General features: G+C 40.4%; 1 pseudogene; it reads left to right on the top strand.

Moving 5' to 3' along the window:
- Window positions 1-12,455: 12,455 nt before the first annotated feature.
- LOC143686827 (tyrosine-protein phosphatase non-receptor type 2 pseudogene) lies at window positions 12,456-13,678 on the top strand (annotated as a pseudogene).
- The last annotated feature ends 4,984 nt before the right edge of the window (window positions 13,679-18,662 follow it).

Below are 18,662 nucleotides of genomic sequence, written 5' to 3' on the forward strand. Positions count from 1 at the left end.
GTATCTATGAAAGCTCTTAGAGATGGCCACATAATAGGGGACTTGGCAAATTTCAGTTCGTTTCTTCCTCCCAGGTAATGTCTGGGCTAAGCCAGAGGAATAACTTAAGGCTAATTTTAAAACATGGGGCCAGTTCACGTGGACAGATATTTTGGGGGAAAAAACCATCAGTGTTGACCTCTTTTTAGCCTTAATAAGGAGCTCTAGTGCCAGGAGCTAAGAGCCCCAGAACCAGGCTATCTGGGTTTTAATCTCAGCTGTGTCATTTGCTTCCTGTGTGACCCCATATTCTCTATACTTCAGTTTCCTGGTTTGTAAAATGAAAGTATGATAACAAAAAGGTAAACCCTAATTTAAAAATGGGCAAATGACTTGATAGATATTGCACCAAAGAATATATTCAAATGGCCAACAAGCACATGAAAAGAGACGCTCAATGTCATTAGTCATTAGGGAAATGCAAATGAAAATCCCAGTGAAATACCACCTCACACCTGTTAGGATGGCTGTAATCAAAACAACAGAAAATAAGTGTTGGTGAGATGTGGAGAAACTAGAACCCACATATGTTGCTGGCGGGAATGTAAAATGGCATACTGCTGTGGAAAACAGTTTGGTAGTTCCCCAAAAAGTTAAACATAGAGCAACAATATGACCCAACAGTTCTGCTCCTTATGTATATACCCCAAAGAACTGGAAATATTTGTTCAAACAAAAACTGGTACCTGAGTGTTCAAAGTGGCTTCAACAGTCAAAAGGTAGAAATAACCAAAAGGTGCATCAGTTGATGAATGGATATGAACAAAATGTAGCATATCCATACAATGGAATATTATTCAGCCACAAAAGGGGAAGAAGTAATGATACATGCTACAGTAAGTATGAACCTCAAAAACATAAATGAAAGAAACCAGACACAGAAAGCCACATATTTTATGATTGTATCCATACGAAATGTACAAAATAGACAAATATGTAGATATAGAAAGTAGATTAGTGGTTTTCAGGGGCTGAGGGAGGGGAAAATGGGAATTAACTGCTTAATGTGCATGGGGGTTTCCTTTTGGGTTGACGAAAATGTTTTGGGACTAAATAGCGAGTTGGTTGGACAATACTGTGAATGCACTAAAAGCCTCAAAATTATATGCTTTGACATGGTTAAAATGGTAAATTTTTTTATGTGTATTTTACCATAATTAAAAACAAAGAGTTGATGATAATGAATATCACACAGGGTTCTTATGTGTATTAAATAACACCGTAGGCACTAAATAATTGTTCTCATTGATGGTATTGACAGGGATAAAGTCTGGGAGAAGATAGAGGTCAGAGTAGCCAGGACTGAAAAAGTGGGTGGGGAAAGAGAGGCGCTGTGGCCAGGATGGTAAGTGATAAGATGGATACAGGAATTGTGAAGGAAGGCTTGGAAAAGGCAGTGTGGATGAAAAGGTATCTATGTGCATTTATCACACCAGAGGGAGATATGTCAACCTTTTCATAAAATTTTAAGCAATGGGATTAATTTATACAAAGCCAGCCAGTAGTATTGTTGATATTTTGTGGTGAGATGAAAGTCAGTGAATTTAGTTCCTCATGTATAGCTTTGCAAGTCCTAACATGGGAATTCATCCAAGTTTCAGTTTTGGAGAGAGAGTTAACATGAAGGGGCCTGCCTCATATTTGAGCATTCCTGGGTACAATAAAAAGAGTGGTAGGGGGCACTGCAGTGAGGAGGGACATATCTGTTGGCAATACAACAGACTTCAGGAAATGAGGCGGTATTTGGCTCCACGTCTGTCCAGCAGCAGTTCAGTTCTACAATGTTCTCAAGAAGCATGTTCTGAGGTGTGACTCCCGAGGGAAAGAATGATGGCCCCATGGCCCAACATGGTTCTGTGGTTCCTTTAATGAAAAGATGACTATCTCCCACTTCTGCTCAATGCCAACCCCTCCCCCAATATTCTGGCCAAGTTAGGCCAGACAAAAAGTTTGCAGAAACTTTGTGTTATATTCACTGCACACAGTAAAAAGCTATGGTTCTTGGGAGCAAAACATAGAAGGGAGAAGAGGGAGAGAATATGATAGGAGATGCTACAGGCCCTTGGGGCTTATAGCTGTCTCATTCTTTGCCTCTTTTCTAGGCTTGGTTCTCAGAAGCTTCTTTTTCGTAGACACTCCCTTGGAGAGGAGCTCTAAAGGGCAGGGCTGCAGCAGGCTAGGGCTAAAGAGGCCTTGATGGGTGTTGGAGAATTTTGGGAAAGCGTGGTTTCAGAAGGCAAGCTGTATTTCTGTCTTGAAATGTTTACGTTTACATATATCTATACTACTTGCCTACAGAAGCTCCAGCAGGACCAGGCTCCTCTATTGTTGCAACAACCTGGGATATATATACCAGTAACCTAGGGGGCATTGGGTCTTGACCCCAATCGTTACAATGATGTTACTTATCAGACAAAATTCTTGGAACCCTGTAAAATTCTACCGTCCCTGCATATTTTTAGATCTTCTAGAACTGTACTATCCAATGTGGCAGCTATTTAAATAAATTAATTCAAATTAAATACAACTAAAAATTCAGTTCTTCACATTAGCCAGCCTTAAAGTGTCCACTAGCCACATGTGACTGGTGATTACTCCCTTGGGCTGTGCAGAGTTTCCATCATCACAGAAAGTTCTATTGGCCAATGCTGCACTATAACCACCATACCTAACTTGGGAGATTCTTTGTTCTCTAAATCCTTGAATATTTAATGATTTCCAGCAGACCATGGTAGTATCCTTCCTCCTTGACTTTACAACAAAATTTCAGGGAAATTTAAGTTCTTGTTATAAACTAGGTGATGGTTTCATTTAATCGATTAACCGTGATCAAAGATACAAAGAGCCCTGGTCATTTTGAAAGATCCCCACACACACACACTTTTTTTTCCCCCAAAATATAGACAAGGGTGCACAGGTGGTTCAGTAATAGAATGTTCACCTTCCATGCGGGAGACTTGGGTTCAATTCCCGGATCATGCACACACACCACCACCCCCACCCCCGACTAATATCTTTTTAAGCTAAGAAAGTTAAGTCCCTAAATAACCCTTTAATTCATGCTCTCAATCTTTCAAAATGTAGCAATGAGGTTATTTGAGTCCTGATTTCTAGCTGTTTGATGTTCTATTTGCTCAAAGAGATCACTTATAGAGTACCCCTTTAAAAGCCAGGCTAGCAAGAGGGAACCACAAGAGAGCCCTTTCCCATGTACTTTTCCGAAGGCACTGACATAATAGAAAGCTTATTAGAATTGCCCAAGCCTTACTGAAAATTCTTCTTTGTGCATGAGATAATATTTCTTAAATCTGTGTTTTAAAATCAGTCTGGGACATTAAATCTTTCAACTTCCCTCTCTCTTCTCTCTCAATTACCTCTAAGGAACAACAACCAAAAAAAAAAGTTACTGTGCCTTGAATTTCACAAAGATTCAAACTTCCAAGTCAGAGGAAATTGTTTAAAATCATTTGCCTCAGCACAAATAAATGTAAGGAGAGAGGAAAGGAAGAAAAATTTGCCAACTCGCAAGATCCTTTTTCTCAATTAACTGTCTACTTTTGCTGACCTGACAAATTAGAAATATGTCATTTCCTCACAGCCTTTCAATCATAATTTTAGCAGTATTTCGAAAGAGGAAAGAGTCCTGCTTGCTTTCTGAACACAGGCCTCTTGGACTTTTGTTCCTTGAACATGACCCTGACTGTGGAAAATTGCCAAGTGACAGAAAATTGGCAGGTTCCTCATCATTGATTCCTCCCTGGCTGTTTGGGGAGGGAAAGAGTTTCATTCAGAACTTGGCTGAGCTCTTTGCTTGGCACCCCAGTCAGTTACTCAAAGTTCAAGGAACTTGACAGACAGAGGCTGCTTGTCTGGGAGAGATGTGAACAGGTTGAGTCTGCCATCTCCAGCCTGCACCTTCTGTCCCCTTCTGAGGAAGTCTTATTTCTGATTAGGCTCTCCCTGGCTGTGTCCTGGGTAGCAAGACTTCTGCTCTCTGAGGGTAGCATTGGGCTGGGCTGGGGGTGAGACCTGGATCCCTCCAGTACCCTGAATATGATCACAGGGGTAGCAGCAGCAGAGTGTGTGTGTGTGTGTGTGTGTGTGTGCATGCTCGTGTGTTTTACTTAAACAGTTAAAAAAAAAAAAAAAGGACAGAAGGCTTAGACAGATTTCCAGGAAACAGACTGTGTCAGTCTAGACTAGTAAAACTTAGCCAATTTATATCTTGAATTTGTGATGATAATTTCCGTATTTATTTTGTATTTAACCAAACGAGAAAAAGAGTGAGAAAAATTATGTATATATACTGAGCTTACAAATGACCAACCAATTTTAACTGCTATATAGAAATCAAGAGAATTATAGTTCGAAGGATTAGAGGTTGTATATCGTTTCTCTAAGCAATAACCTTTATATGAATCATATTCTTTAAAGAATGTTGCTGTTGTTTTTTTTAATTGCAAAAGCAACACCTGCCATTGTAAAAGCTTTAGGGAAAAAGCAAAAAATAAGAAAATTAAACCAAGTATATATAATCTCACTATCTAGAGATAGGATTGAACTGTTTTGTTAGGCCAGAATTGGCTTTGAATGATGTAAAACCACGTTCAAAATATGGGCCTGCCAACTATGTGATGATAGTGTGAGTTATTGATTATATACCAAGAATGGAATGATCATATGGTAAGAATGTTCGTGTTTATATGTTGTTATGTTTAAATATATATATATATGGGCCTGACTGTGTGATTGGAGCAAGCTGACAGAGAATTGATTTTTCTCTCTGTAAATGTGATACCCGTCACCTCAGGGGTGGAGGATTGCGGTGATGTCTCTGGCCAAAAAAAATATATATATATATATTATTAATGATATCCATATGTTATCTCCTAAAATATTGATCACATCCCACCATCAAGTTTTGTTAACACCTTCCACAGTTTCTGAAAATGAGCTCATTCCATTTTTCTCAAACTCTTTTCTTCACCATATTGCCAAGAAGCAAATGTATGGCTTGAGTCTCCTGCTTTACTGCTTTTACTTCTTTGGGGAAGATGTGTAGAGGGCCGTATCTTGCAGTGAGTAAGCCTGACTTCATGGCTCCATTGTACCCTGGCACTGAATGAGGCTGTGGCAAGCTTGAGACCAGTCTGATTTCCCTCTTTGCAGGCAATTTACTTTGCCTGGATAGCTGTCTGAAGTGTATATGTGTAATACTTCAAGTTCAGTATTTTCGGATAAACTTTGATATTGATATTCTAATTTCAACATTCCTGGACATAGTATTCTCTTTTCTCCTAGGGTTTCAGCAGTATCTTAAAATTCAGATAATTCTCTTGTATCTTTGAATATATCTTCAATTTTGGTGTTTTCCAGTTCAGGTGCATTAGTTATTCTTATGTGGGATTGTATTTGTCTAACTTTGTAGAGTATTTTCTATATAATTTCTTTATTTCCATATAATTTATTTTTACTTATATTCAGTCAGCAATTTGATTTTCAGTAGTTTTTACTCTATTGTTTTAAATTTGTTTATTAACTCCATAATGTTGCTGTTTTCCCCTTCAATTTGTTATCTACCAAGTATCTTTTTTTTTTTTTCATGGGCAGGCTCCAGGAATCAAACCTGGGTCTCTGGTGTGGTAGGTGAGAATTCTGCCACCGAGCCACCATTGCACCATCCTACCAATTGTCTTTTTAATCTCATTCTCTTTGTTGTCTTATTGAATTGATGTTTTTATTAAACTATACTACAGTGTGAACCAAGTGTGAGAAATATACTTCTATTGCTTGAGTTACATTTTCATCTAGGCTAGAAAAGGGGACCTGGTGATGGCTCTGTTCGGCTCCTCCACTGGGGTGGTAGATGCCACAAACCTCCACAAGTGATAAAATGGCACAGAAGGCTTTTTATGTTTTGAATGCTATGATCCAGTTTTCTCTCCTCTTCATCTTCTTGCCAATGTTTGCTTTTTTTTAAGTCAAGAAGTTTTATTTTATTGTATTTTTATGAATTTTTAGTTAATCTTTTTATTTTGAGAAAATGATAGTCTCACATACACTTGTAAGAAGTACCGTGTACTCTTTACCCAGCTTCCCTTGATGATGATGTCTTGTAAATCTGTAGTACAAAATGACAGCTAGGATATTGATGTTGATACAACCTGCCAATGTTATTCAAATGCCCCAGTTTTACTTGTATTCATATGTGATTGTGTGTGTACTTCTGTGCCATTTTATCACTTGTGGAGGTTTGTGGCATCTACCACCCCAGTGGAGGAGCCGAACAGAGCCATCACCAGGTCCCCTTTTCTAACCACTTCCACTTCCCTCCTGCCCTTCTCTCCGTCCCTTCCCTCCTGCCCTTCCCTCGAACATCCACTAACCTGCCCTTCATTCTACGGTTTTGTCATTTTAATAATTTGTTATGCAAATGGAACCAGGTGCTATGCTACCTTTTGGGACTGGCTTCTTCCCTCCCCATACTCCTGTGGAGATTCGTACAAGTTGTTGTCTGTACCGATAGTTCATTCCTTATTCGTTCAAATAGATGAACCACGGTTTGTTTAACTGCTCACCTGTTGAAAGACATCTGGGTTGTTTCCACTGTGGTGCTATAATGAACAAACTTCTATGAACATTTATTAGCAGCTTTCATGTGGAGATGGTTTTCATTTCCCTGTCATAAAAGACTAAGTGTGCCCGGAATTCCTGGGTTGATAGGTAGTTGCCAACTTGCTAGTTTATAAGAAATTTCCAAACTGTTTTATTGGGTGCCGGTTGTACTTTTCCACTCGCACTGTATGAGTGAGCCAGTTTATCTGCTTCCTTGCCAGTATTTGGTGTTGCTGTTTTAAAAAAAATAATAACTTTGTTAGGATATAATTCACATACTCTGCAATTCACCCTGGATTCAACCTCTTTCCAAGGCTAACATCAGCCTTCTGCCTTTGCTTTTGTCATCACTAGTAGAAAGAGACTCACTCTCCTGTTGCAGGTTATGCTAGGATGCAGTGGTGAATTCAAGAAATGTGGGGCTGGTGGGGTCTTTAAAAATGACCAAATTTAGTATTTTTCAAACTTTTAGAAGATAGACCCTTCAAAAAACTGACTTTTTCAAACTTTTGAGGACACCAAAACTTTTCTTTCAGTGAAATCTTACTGAGAAGCCCAATAAATAAAACAAAAAAGGTAAAGAGGAGCTGATGCTGAGAATGAGCTGAGAGGTCCTGGGCTTCCCCAGCGTGTGCACAGCTGGTGTTCCCCACAGGGGTGACCTGGTACCTCTCAGAGCACAGCACAAAACCCAATGGCTGAGTTAAGCTCACTGGTTTCATAAGTCATTCATGCTTCCCTCACAAAGTTGGAGATACAATAAACCACATTAAGACTATCTGTATTTTAGTTCCTCCCAGCAGAACTTGTGAAACCACATTCCCACTTCCTGTGGTCATGGGATCTGTGGGGTGACTCCCGCATGCTCTGTGGCAGTTGTGATGACCCTCTTCTTCCACTCATAACAGCTGCCATTCCCTGTGCCCATTCCTCGCCAGGAGCCCCGCACGGCTGTCAGGCCACCATAGATCCTCTCCAAATTTTGGCTGGGCCTCACCATGACTCCTTCTTGGCTTCCTTTGACGCTTCTGGACCTGGTGAGCTCATACTTGGTCTTGTATCCTTTTCCTTCCCACTGGCCTTGCATGAAGTGAGGGCAAACATTAGTATTGTCTTCCTTTCTTGTTGCCAAGGCCACAGAGCAGTGCTGCTTTGTGCTCTTTGTTCCTTAAAAGCACAGTTTTTTTGATGTGCCTTGTTCTTTATCACAGCCCTGCTTCTTCAGACTTTGGCACAAAGCCCAGAGGGGCCGAGTGGGAGAGAAACCTGACTGCTCTCTCCCCAGGATGCACTTGGGAGCCCCTTTCTTCAGCATCTCAACTGTTGGCCTCAGGCCCCACTCCTGCACCTCCCTGCTCTCATCTCAAGGGACTTCCTTCCCAGGCTTCTTTCCTTATTGACAGTGGCCTTTATTTGCCCAACAGCTCAAGGGCCTTATCCTTTCCAGACAGATCTTAGCATCAGCTGACCCATGCCAGATGCTCCCATGAAGCCCCCTGGGCTTTCGTGCACAACAGAGCAACCCTACCCTGCAGGCACCTTAGCCATCCTCAGACATATTTGAATGCATAGCCCTGACAGTTTTAGCCTGGCTCTGGCATCCTGGCACATTTAGATGAGAAATGGACACCTGCACAGTTAGCTGGTGGGACTTCTGAGAGCAGAAGCTAGGTAACCAGACACTCAGCCCAATTATGAGATTTGTCCTGGGTTATGTGTAAGAAAAGTATAGAATGACTCTGCCTGCTATGTGTCCACGAACATAAAGGCAAAGGAAATGCCTTCTACGGCTGACTGTTGGAATGGAGAAGTCACCTTTCGTTCTGTGCCTAAAGCCCTCTTATCGCCTCTGCTCTTGCATTCTCCAATTCCGTGACTCCACAGGTACAGTTTACAGGGAAAAAATACACTCTCTCAAATGTGTAACTGGCAGCTGTGAGTTTCTCATAATGGAAAGTTATAAGAAAACAGGTGGGAGAATTGCTACTTGGGAGTGCCGCTCTGAGACTGTTCAGTTTTGCCACCATAAAACAGCTTGTGAACCTCTTTCTTCTCAGATTGGTCAGAGGGGGCCACTCTCTGTCACCTTTCCCTGTGAATTTTTGAAAATATAAAGGAGCTGTGACTCCTGATTTTTCCCACCTTCTTCCACTTTAAATGGGTTTTGCAATATTTTGGCACATGTAATACCATGATTTAGGCCAAGAATATCGTCTGTCTAACTGGGCCAGGCACATATCCAGGGAGCTTTTAAACTGACCACTACTGATATTTTGATGATACATTGATAAGGGTGTGAAGACTCGGGTTAATTTCTGTGAATTAAGTCTCTGTGAGGACTTCTTTTTTCTTTCACTGTTTTTTATTTTTTATTTATTTTTTATGTGAAAGGTGACTCTGTCTTTGCCAGCCATGTGCATGACTGATTTATTACACATTACCTGGCACACTGCAGAATCCACTCCACTGATCTCCTTCTTTGGGGCTGTTTTACAAACATCTTCTTGGTTATTCTTCTTAAATCATAATTTTGATCATTTTATTCTCTCACTCAAAAACCTCCATCACCTCAACAGGGACTGCAGAATTTTTGAGTGGACACATTTGTCCATATAGGGATTTCATAAAAGCATCAAAAACTTCTATAGTTTCACCAATAACTTCTTATCCCAACTGTAAATACTGCAGTAACTCAGTCAATACAATTCTGACTCTACCCAAGTTAGGCTAGGCCCCACAGGTGAAGGGTCATCCTCTACAAGGTTGTCCTTCTGGCATTAGTCGCAAGTTTGGGGACCCAGGCCACCCTCATTTGTTTTTTTATTATTATTAATTAAAGAAAAAAAAGAAATTAACACAGCATTTAGAAATCATTCCATTCTACATATGCAATCAGTAATTCTTAACATCATCACATAGATGCATGATCATCATTTCTTAGTACATTTGCATCGATTTAGGAAAAGAACTAGCAAAACAGCAGCTTTTCTACTTTGTCCTTCACTCCCATAAGTTCTGTGATTTGTTTTTTCAGTTTTTCTATTTCTTCTTTTTGTTCAGCCCATGTCTTCTTCATGTCCTCCCTCAATTTGTCAATTTGGTTTTTGAAGAGGTTTTCCATTTCTGTTCATATATTCAGCATTGGTTGTCTCAGCTCCTGTATCTCATTTGAACTATTGGTTTGTTCCTTTGACTGGGCCATATTTTCAATTTTCTGAGCGTGATCCGTTATCTTCTGCTGGCGTCTGGGTATTTAATCAGATTTCCCTGGGTGTAAGACCCCGCAGGTTGAAAGATTTTTCTGTGAAATCTCTGGGCTCTGTTTTTCTTATCCTGCCCAGTAGGTGGCGCTCGTGGCGCTCATCTGTCTGCGGGTCCCACCAGTAAAAGATGCTGTGGCACCTTTAACTTTGGAAAACTCTCGCTGTGGGGGGGGTCGCCAGCCGAAGCGGCTTAGGGGAGTGCCAATCCGAATCTCCCAGCCGGCCCGGGGATCCGCGCGCGGGGAGGGTTGCCGGCCTCCACGGCTTGGGGGAGCGCCTGTCCAAATTTCCCAGCCAGCCCGGGGCACCAAGCATGGTGGGGGGGCGCCAGCCTCCGCGGTTTGGGGGAGTGCCTATCCACCGTTCCCAGCCGGACTGGGAAGCTACGTGTTTGGAAGGGACCCCGGTCGCCATTCTCCGCAGCTTGGGGATCTCCGATTCAATTCTCCCAGCTGGTCCAGGGGGCCGCGCGTGGGGGGGGGGGGCGCCAGCCACCGCGGCTTGAGGGGACCACCTGTCCAATTCTCCCAGCCGGCCCGGGAAGGAGGGAGGGAGGGAGGGACTCCGGCTGCCTGCCGCCCCGGCCCGGGGAAGCCCACGCCCCTTGGCAATCTCACCGGAGCGGGTTCTCCCAGCCAGTCAGCCATTCCAGAATGGGGTACACTGTCTTCTTGGTCTCTGTCATGGCTCCGGGAGCTGTTCTGTATCGTTTCTACTTCTCTAGTAGCTGTTCTGGAGGAGGAACTAAGACCCGCGCGTCTTACTAAGCCGCCATCTTCTCCGGAAGTCCTCCCACCCTCATTTTTGACCAATTGGCTACAGATTTGGGGGTTCCTGTCACCCTCCTCAGGTTTGATGATTTACTAGGACATCATCATTTACTGAGAATATCAATAAATAAAATCAATGGGCTACTAGCAACGCTGACAAAGAAAAAAAGAGAGGGGATGCAAATAAACAAAATCAGAAGTGAGAGGGGGGTCATTACCACAGACCCTGAAGAAATAAAAGAAATCATAAGGTGATTAAAAAAAAAAAAAGAGAGAAGAAGAAGCCAAAAGTAGAGATGCATAGGGTGAGGTCTGGGAGCATCTCAAATGCTAGCTTCTGTGTCGTTTCCACATGGAATCAGAAGGCATCACCTCCTGGCACAGTGATGTACCTTCTCGATCACAGAAGCTCACTGGATGTCAAGTTTCCTGGGTTTCTACAGGGTTTCATTACGTAGGCATGACGAGTAGAATCAGTGACCACATAGTTTAACTCAATCTCCAGCTCCCCTCCCTGGCCTCTGGGCCCATATAGGCTGATATGGGTTGATGTGGGCTGATGCGACATACAGTCCCAAACCCCTAATCACATGATTCGTCTTTCTGGTGTGTCTACCCCTCCCCTAAGACTACAGATGTGGTTGCCACCTCCTGATCATCTCATTATCGTACCATCATTAGCAGATGAACTATCAGGGATGGTCCTGGGCCCAGCCTGAAGAACAAAAGACTCTCCTATCACAGGATGTTCCAAAGATTCAGAGGTTGCTTTTCTAGGAACTGGGGACAAAGACCAGAAAAGTCAAATTGTTCAGATTGACCAAAAGTCACATTTTTCATTATACTACAGTCCAACGCTCAAAATCTTTCAGAGCTGGAATCAGCCTCTCCTTCAGACACTCTTTTCAGATGAAACTGAGCTACTCACTTTTCCTCTTAAATGATATGTGCTTTCTTGTTTCCTTGCCTTATGCTGTTCCCTTCCTTGGAATGCCCTTCTACCATTTTTGCATGTTCAGATTTTGCATATTTCTTTTTAAAAGTTAAGAACTTGTGGTTTATCCTTTGAAGAATGTGTCTGAGAGAGTAAAGCCTTTTTTATTTTTTATAGCATGCTTCCTTCAGCTCCTAGCAAAGTACTTATCATTTTGTTGGGATTTGATAGACATTTACTTAAAAATGAATGAGGGTGCATAGGTGGTTCAGTGGTAGAATGCTGGCTTTCCACGTGTGAGATCCGGGTTCGGTTCCTGGACCATGCAACCCCCTTCTCCCCCGCAAAATGGAAGATGACTAGATCCAGCCTAAAACACCTTTTCAATTAGCTATCAATTGCTAAGTGACTTCACTACAATATAGCAAGTTTAGGGGTACACAACAGTATGCACTCAACTCGTTTATTTTCTTTATTCGGTCCATAGTTCTTTTCTCTCTGGCTTCTTGAGAACTCACCGATGAGTTCAGATCTGATGGTACCCTAGCAACCTCATTATTATTCCAAGAAAACATAAAATTATCTTTGTATTCCACTCAAAGACACTTGCTTTTGCCTTTTTTGGGGGATAACGGGATGGTCTGCAACCCTTATTTGTGCTTTCAAATACTTTTTATTTGATCTGCTTTTTTACGGTCATTTAGCTCTTCCAGTTCTAGTGTACAATCATCCTTCCTTGGTCCCTGGGTTTTGTTTAAAAACAATCCAAAACAGAGTGGCACCCAGAGTTCCCAGCCTGCACGGGGCCTTCCTCACGCCTGCTGCCATGTCCTCATGGTCAAGCTGGAGTTCGAGGAACAGCACGCCCCGAGTTGCTGGCAGCAGCTGTGCCTGGAAATTCTAAATGAGCCCATGACTGTCCTCACAGAGTGGACAAGTTTCCAGAAAACAGAAATTGAAACAGATACAGAGATTTTAGCCCACACAACCACAGCCACGTCCAGCTACAGGGCGTGGACTCTGATTATATCCAAGCCAGCTCGGCCAGCATCGAGAGGCTGCCGCCTGACCTAGGGCCCACTTCCTAATACAGTTGTCATTTCTGGCTTATGGTTTGGCAGAAAAAGAACAAAGCAGTTGTGATGCTGAATCGAGTTGTGGAGAAAGAATCGGTTAAATGTGCACAGCACCGGCCAACAAAAGATGACCGAGAGATGCTGTTGAAAGAAACAGGAGTTCGTGTGACACTCTTGTCAGAAGATATGAAATCATATTGTATAGCATATCTACTACAATTAGGAAATAGCAATAGTGGTGAATCCAGAACAATATCTCTCTTTCATTATACTCCAGATTTTGGAGTCTCTGAATCACCAGCTGCATCTTTCCATTTCTTATTTAAAGTGAGAGAATCTGGTTCCCTGGACCCTGAGCATGGGTCTGTAGTGATCTACTCTAGTGCAGGAATCGGGCGGTCCAGCACCTTCTCTTTGGGAGACGCCTGTCTTGTTTTGATGGAGAAAAGAGATGATATTAATATCAAACAGGTTTTACCGAATATGAGAAAATATCAAATGGGACTTAGACACCAGATCAACTCAGATTCTCATATATGGCTATTCTAGAAGGAGCAAAGTTTATAAAGGGAGATTCAAATATACAGAAATGGTGGTAAGAACTTTCTAAGGAAGATTTATCTTCTGCTTTTGATATTTCACCAGCCAAAATAATGACCGAAAAATACAAAGGGAATAGACTAGTCTTAGAAGAAAAAAAAAACTGGTAGGTGACAGATGTACAGGATTTTCCTCTAAAATGCACGACACTATAGAGGAAAACAGAGTGTTTTATGGAAATGTATTCGAGAGGACAGAAAAGCTAACACAACTCAGGAGGTGCAGCAGATAAAACAGAGGCTACACGAGACCGAACGAACAGGAAAAAGATGGTTATGTTGGCAACCTAGTCTCACTAAGATGAGATTTGTGTTGGTCATTTTGGTTGGCACTTTTCTTGCCTGGACATTCTTTTTTTCCAGCAACGTACCCTATAAATAACAATTAATTCTGCACAGCAAGCTTCTGCATGGGAGCTGACAGTGCACGTTCATCACAAGGTTTGTCAGTTAGCAGCAAACTCCTGCCTGGAGATGGTGCAGTAGAGTGACCATCACCCTGAGAAACAGTATTGCTGGGCGTGGGCCCAGCATCTCAGGATTCTTCAGTGCAGGTTCTTCTGAAACCCAACCTATAAATGGTTTCGTAAAATAAAGACATTAATGTGTGCTAAAACTGGTACGTTTTGCAGCTTTATTCACATGTTAAACGTATTTTACCTGACCAGATCCAGAAATCCTTTATCACAAGGCTCTGTTTTGGGAGGCTATCTGGATTTTAACATGCACTTGATGTAAGCAACAAATAATTTGGTTTTGTTTTGTTTGTTTGTTTTGTATGTTGTATGGTGGGGGTCACGTTTCATTCTTTTTCCATGTGAGTATCCTGTTATTGCAGCACTATTGGTTGAATTTTGTTGTTGTCGTTGTTTTGTTGGTTTGTTTGCTTGTTTGTTTTTTGGGGAAGTGCATGGGTAGGGAATTGAACCCAGGTCTCCTGCACGGCAGGCAAGAATTCTACCACTGAACTACTTTAGAACCCCAATAATTTGGTGTTACCTACATTATTAATGGAAAGAAGATGACCTTTAGTAATGTGTGCAATGTGTAATGTATTGTTGACATGGGCAGCAATGTTTTATATTCTTATCCATTTCAGGATAAATACATTTTATAACTACCTATTTAATCTTACTTTTGTAGCTAAATGTACTTTTTAAAAGCTCAGTTTGAAAAGTCTGATACCATAAAGTAACAAATCACATCTTGGTTCAATTGTACTGGATGCATTTTCCATTTTCCTAAAATGAAGTTTGATACAAGCAGTTAGAACTCCGAAGAAGCAATTTTTACTGTATATTTGCATTTCTTTTATGGCTTACAGTTTCCCCCATTAAAACAAAAACAAAAACAAAACAAAACAAAAGAAACTATCATTTTCCAGTCACCTCTGCTTCTTCTTAGTCACTAGCTCGGAATATGGCTTGGAGCTCATCCAAGAAGTTAGGGTCTCCCAGAAGAGCTTTGGTCCCGAGATGTCTTATTATTTTAGTTTCTCTGCTGCTAAGACAAATACCAAACAGTGGGTTGGCTTAAAAACAGGAATTTATTGGCTTATGATTTTAGAGCCTAGAAGGCTTGCTTCCTCCCAGGATCAGTATCTTCTGGCTGGCCAACAATTTTGGGAGTTCCTTGGCTTTTCCTTTACGTGGTGATGTCCTCTCCTTTCTCTTCCAGGTTCCGTTGACTTGGGCTTCTGGCTGCTCCCTATGGCTTCTCTCTCCATTTGACTTTCACTCTGCTTATAAAAGACTCCAGTAATCCAGCTTAAAACCCAACCTGATTCAGTTGGGCCCCACCTAAATTGAAGCGATGTCTTGAAGAGCTCTTATTTACAATGAATCCACACCTACCAGAATGCAGACCAAAACTACGAGCATGTCCACACTGGGGCACACAAGTCAATCCACATCACTTATGATAGTAACATAACCTGGACTTCACTTTATATTTAAATTCTCTCACTTGAGTGTGACAAGTTTATTCAAAATCAGATATACTTTTAGACGAATCTCATATATTTTTGCATAATTTCACCTACCACTACATTAATAGAGCAGCAGGAATCAACTCTATTAACTGATTAAGAAGAACCCTTTATTCCTCAAAGTAAAAATGCAAAGGAAACACATATAAATCCCTGATTCAATAGAATAGCTCTGATTTTCACTTTGGGAAGGATAAAAATTATAGAAGGGAGGATTTAGACAAGCACAACTACAGTAAATAAAACTCACTGGGATTTAGGAAAGGAAAATCATGATTTTATAGATGCCTAGAAATTATGGAAGGTTTTTGTGCCAGGCTAAATGGAAAATAGACAGAGTTGTCATCTTGGATTTTTTAAAAGTCTGAGAGAATGTGCCCTTTGTGCATTTGTATTCGGACACAAGGGAGAATGTGATTTCAACTTGGTTATGTAAGAAGGATAAAAAAGAGGACTACCTCTGACATAGAAGTTTAAAATTGGATCATGTAGGATATTAAAATGTTGTACTTTACATGAGAAGAACAGGTTATTGGTGATCTATACTATTGGTGAGAATATAGATCAGCAGTAACTACACCAATTGATCTGCAATCATTAAAGAAAAAGAAAATTCGCAGAGAAAAATGTCTAGATAATTCATTGATTCATTAATTTTAAAAAGTTATTAAATTCTACTATGTGTATTCTGAGTTGTAGGGATAGAGATATCGTAACTTGTGGAGTTCACCTTCCAGTGGGGTAGATGGATGATTCACATAAACAAAATAAAACCACTTACTTTTTGTTTGTTTTCATACTTCTTTCTTTTCGAATGCGGTTTTATTGAGATACATTCAAACAACATAAAATCCATCCAAAGTATACAAACAGTGGCTCACAGTATCATCACAGAGTTGTACATTCATCGCCACAATCAACTTGAGGACATTTCATTACTCCAAAAAAAAAGAAAGAAAGAAAACAAAAATAAAAACCCAAACATCCCATACCTCTTACCCCCTCCCCCGTTATTGACTCCTAGCATTAGCATGGAACATATTAAATTATTACTGTTAACTATAGTCCATAGTTTACAATATGTGCTTTTATCCTCATATAACACTCTATTATTAGCTTCTTGTAATAGTGACGTGCATTTGTTCTACTTCATAAAAGAACTTTTTAATATTTATTTTGCTAATCACAGTCATCATCTACCACTGTGCATTCCAGTCCCATGTTTTAACTTCTAGCTTTCCTTCTAGGAACATACATGATTCTGAGCCTCCCCTTTCAACCACAACAACACAGAGAATTCAGTACTGTTAATTATACTCACCATGATGTGCTTCTATCGCCTCTATCCATCTCCAAACATTTATATTCAACCTAGTTAAACATTCTGCATATATTAAGCATCTGCTCCCTATTTGCTAGCCTCATTCTATCTCCTGGTAACCTATATTTTAGATTCTGTATCTCTGAGTTTACATGTTATAATTAGTTCATATTGGTGAGATCATACAATGTGTGTCCTTTTGTGTCTGATTTATTTCACTCAATGTAATGTCAAGGTTCATCTGTGTTGTTTTGTGCTTCAGGACTTCATTCCTTCTTAATGCTTATAGTATTCCATCATTTGTATATGCTACATTTTGTTTATCCATTCATCATTCATGGATTGATGGGCACTTGGGTTGTTTCCATCTTTTGGCAATTATGAATAATGCTGCTATGAACATTGGTGCAAATGAATGTTCGCATCCCTGCTTTCTGTTCTTCTGGGTATATACCGTGTAGCATGAATTGCTGGATCATATGGCAGCTCTGTACTTAGCTTCCTGAAGAACCAAACCATCCTCTACACTGGCTGTACCATTTTACATTCCCACCAGCAGTGAATAAGTGTTCCTATTTCTCCATATCTTCTCTGACACTTGTAGTTTCCTGTATGTTTAATAGAGGCCATTCTCATAGGAGTGAATTGATATCTCATAGTGGTTTTGATTTGCCTTTCCCTAGTAGCTAGTGAAGTTGAGCATCTTTTCATGTGCTTTATAGCTATCTGTATTTACTCTTTGGAGAAATTTCTGTTCATGTCTTCTGCCCATTTTTTAATTGGGTTGTCTTTTTATTGTTGAGTTGTAGGATTTCTTTATATATTCTGGATATCAAGCCCTTATCAGATATGTGGTTTCCAAATATTTTCTCCCATCGAGTTGGCTGCCTTTCCATCCTTTTGACAAAGTCCTTTGAAGCACAGAAGTATTTAGTTTTGAGGATGTCCCATTAATCTAGTTTTTTTCTTTCCTTGCTTGTGCTTTGGATGTAAGGTCTAAGAAATTACTGTCTTATCAATAGATCTTGAAGATGATTCCCTATATTTTCTTCTAGGTGTTTAATGGTACTAGCTCTTATATTTAGATCTTTGATCCATTTTGAGTTCATTTTTGTAGAGGGTGTGAGATAGGTGTCCTATTTCATTCTTTTGGATATGAATATCCAGTTCTCCCAGCACCATTTATTGAAGAGACTGTTTTGTTGAGTGTACTTGGGAACCTTGTCAAAAATCAGTTGACCATAGATCTGAGGGTCTGTTTCTGAACTCTCAGTTGGATTCCATTGGTCAATATGTCTCTCTTTATGACCATACCATGTTGTTTTGACCACTGTAGCTACGTAATATGCTTTAAAGTTAGGAAGCATGAGTCCTCTAACTTCCTTCTTTTTCAAGATGTTTTTGGCTATATGAGGCCCCTTACCTTACCAAATAAAGTTGATAATTAGCTTTTCCATTTCTGCAAAATAGACTGTTGGGATTTTGATTGGTATTGCTTTGAATCTGTAGATCAGTTTGGTTAGAATGGACATCTTAACAACATTTAGCCTTCTAATCCATGAATACAGAATGTCTTTTCATTTATTCGGGTGTTTCTTGCTTTCTTTTAGCAATGTTTTATAGTTTTATGAATATAGGTCCTTTACATCCTTGGTTAAATTTATTCCTAGATGTTTGATTCTTTTTGTTGCTATTGCAAATGGACTTTTTTCTTGACTTCCTCCTTAGATAGCTCATTACTAGTATATAGAAACACTACTGATTTCTGCATGTTGAATTTGTATCCTGCCATTTTGCTGAACTTGTTTATTGGCTCAAGTAGCTTTCTTGTAGATTTTTCAGGACTTTCTAAATATAGAATCATCATCTGCAAATAATGAAAGTTTTACTTGTACCTTTCTAATTTGGATGTCCTAATTGCTCTAGCTAGAATTTCTAGCACAGTGTTGAATTACAGTGGTGACAGTTGGCATCCATGTTTTGTTTCCTGATCTTAGAGGGAAAGCTTTCAGTCTCTCACCATTGAGTATAATGTTAGCTGTGGGTTTTTTCATATAT

The sequence above is a fragment of the Tamandua tetradactyla genome, chromosome 6, assembly GCF_023851605.1.
Source record: "Tamandua tetradactyla isolate mTamTet1 chromosome 6, mTamTet1.pri, whole genome shotgun sequence".
NCBI lineage: Eukaryota > Metazoa > Chordata > Mammalia > Pilosa > Myrmecophagidae > Tamandua > Tamandua tetradactyla.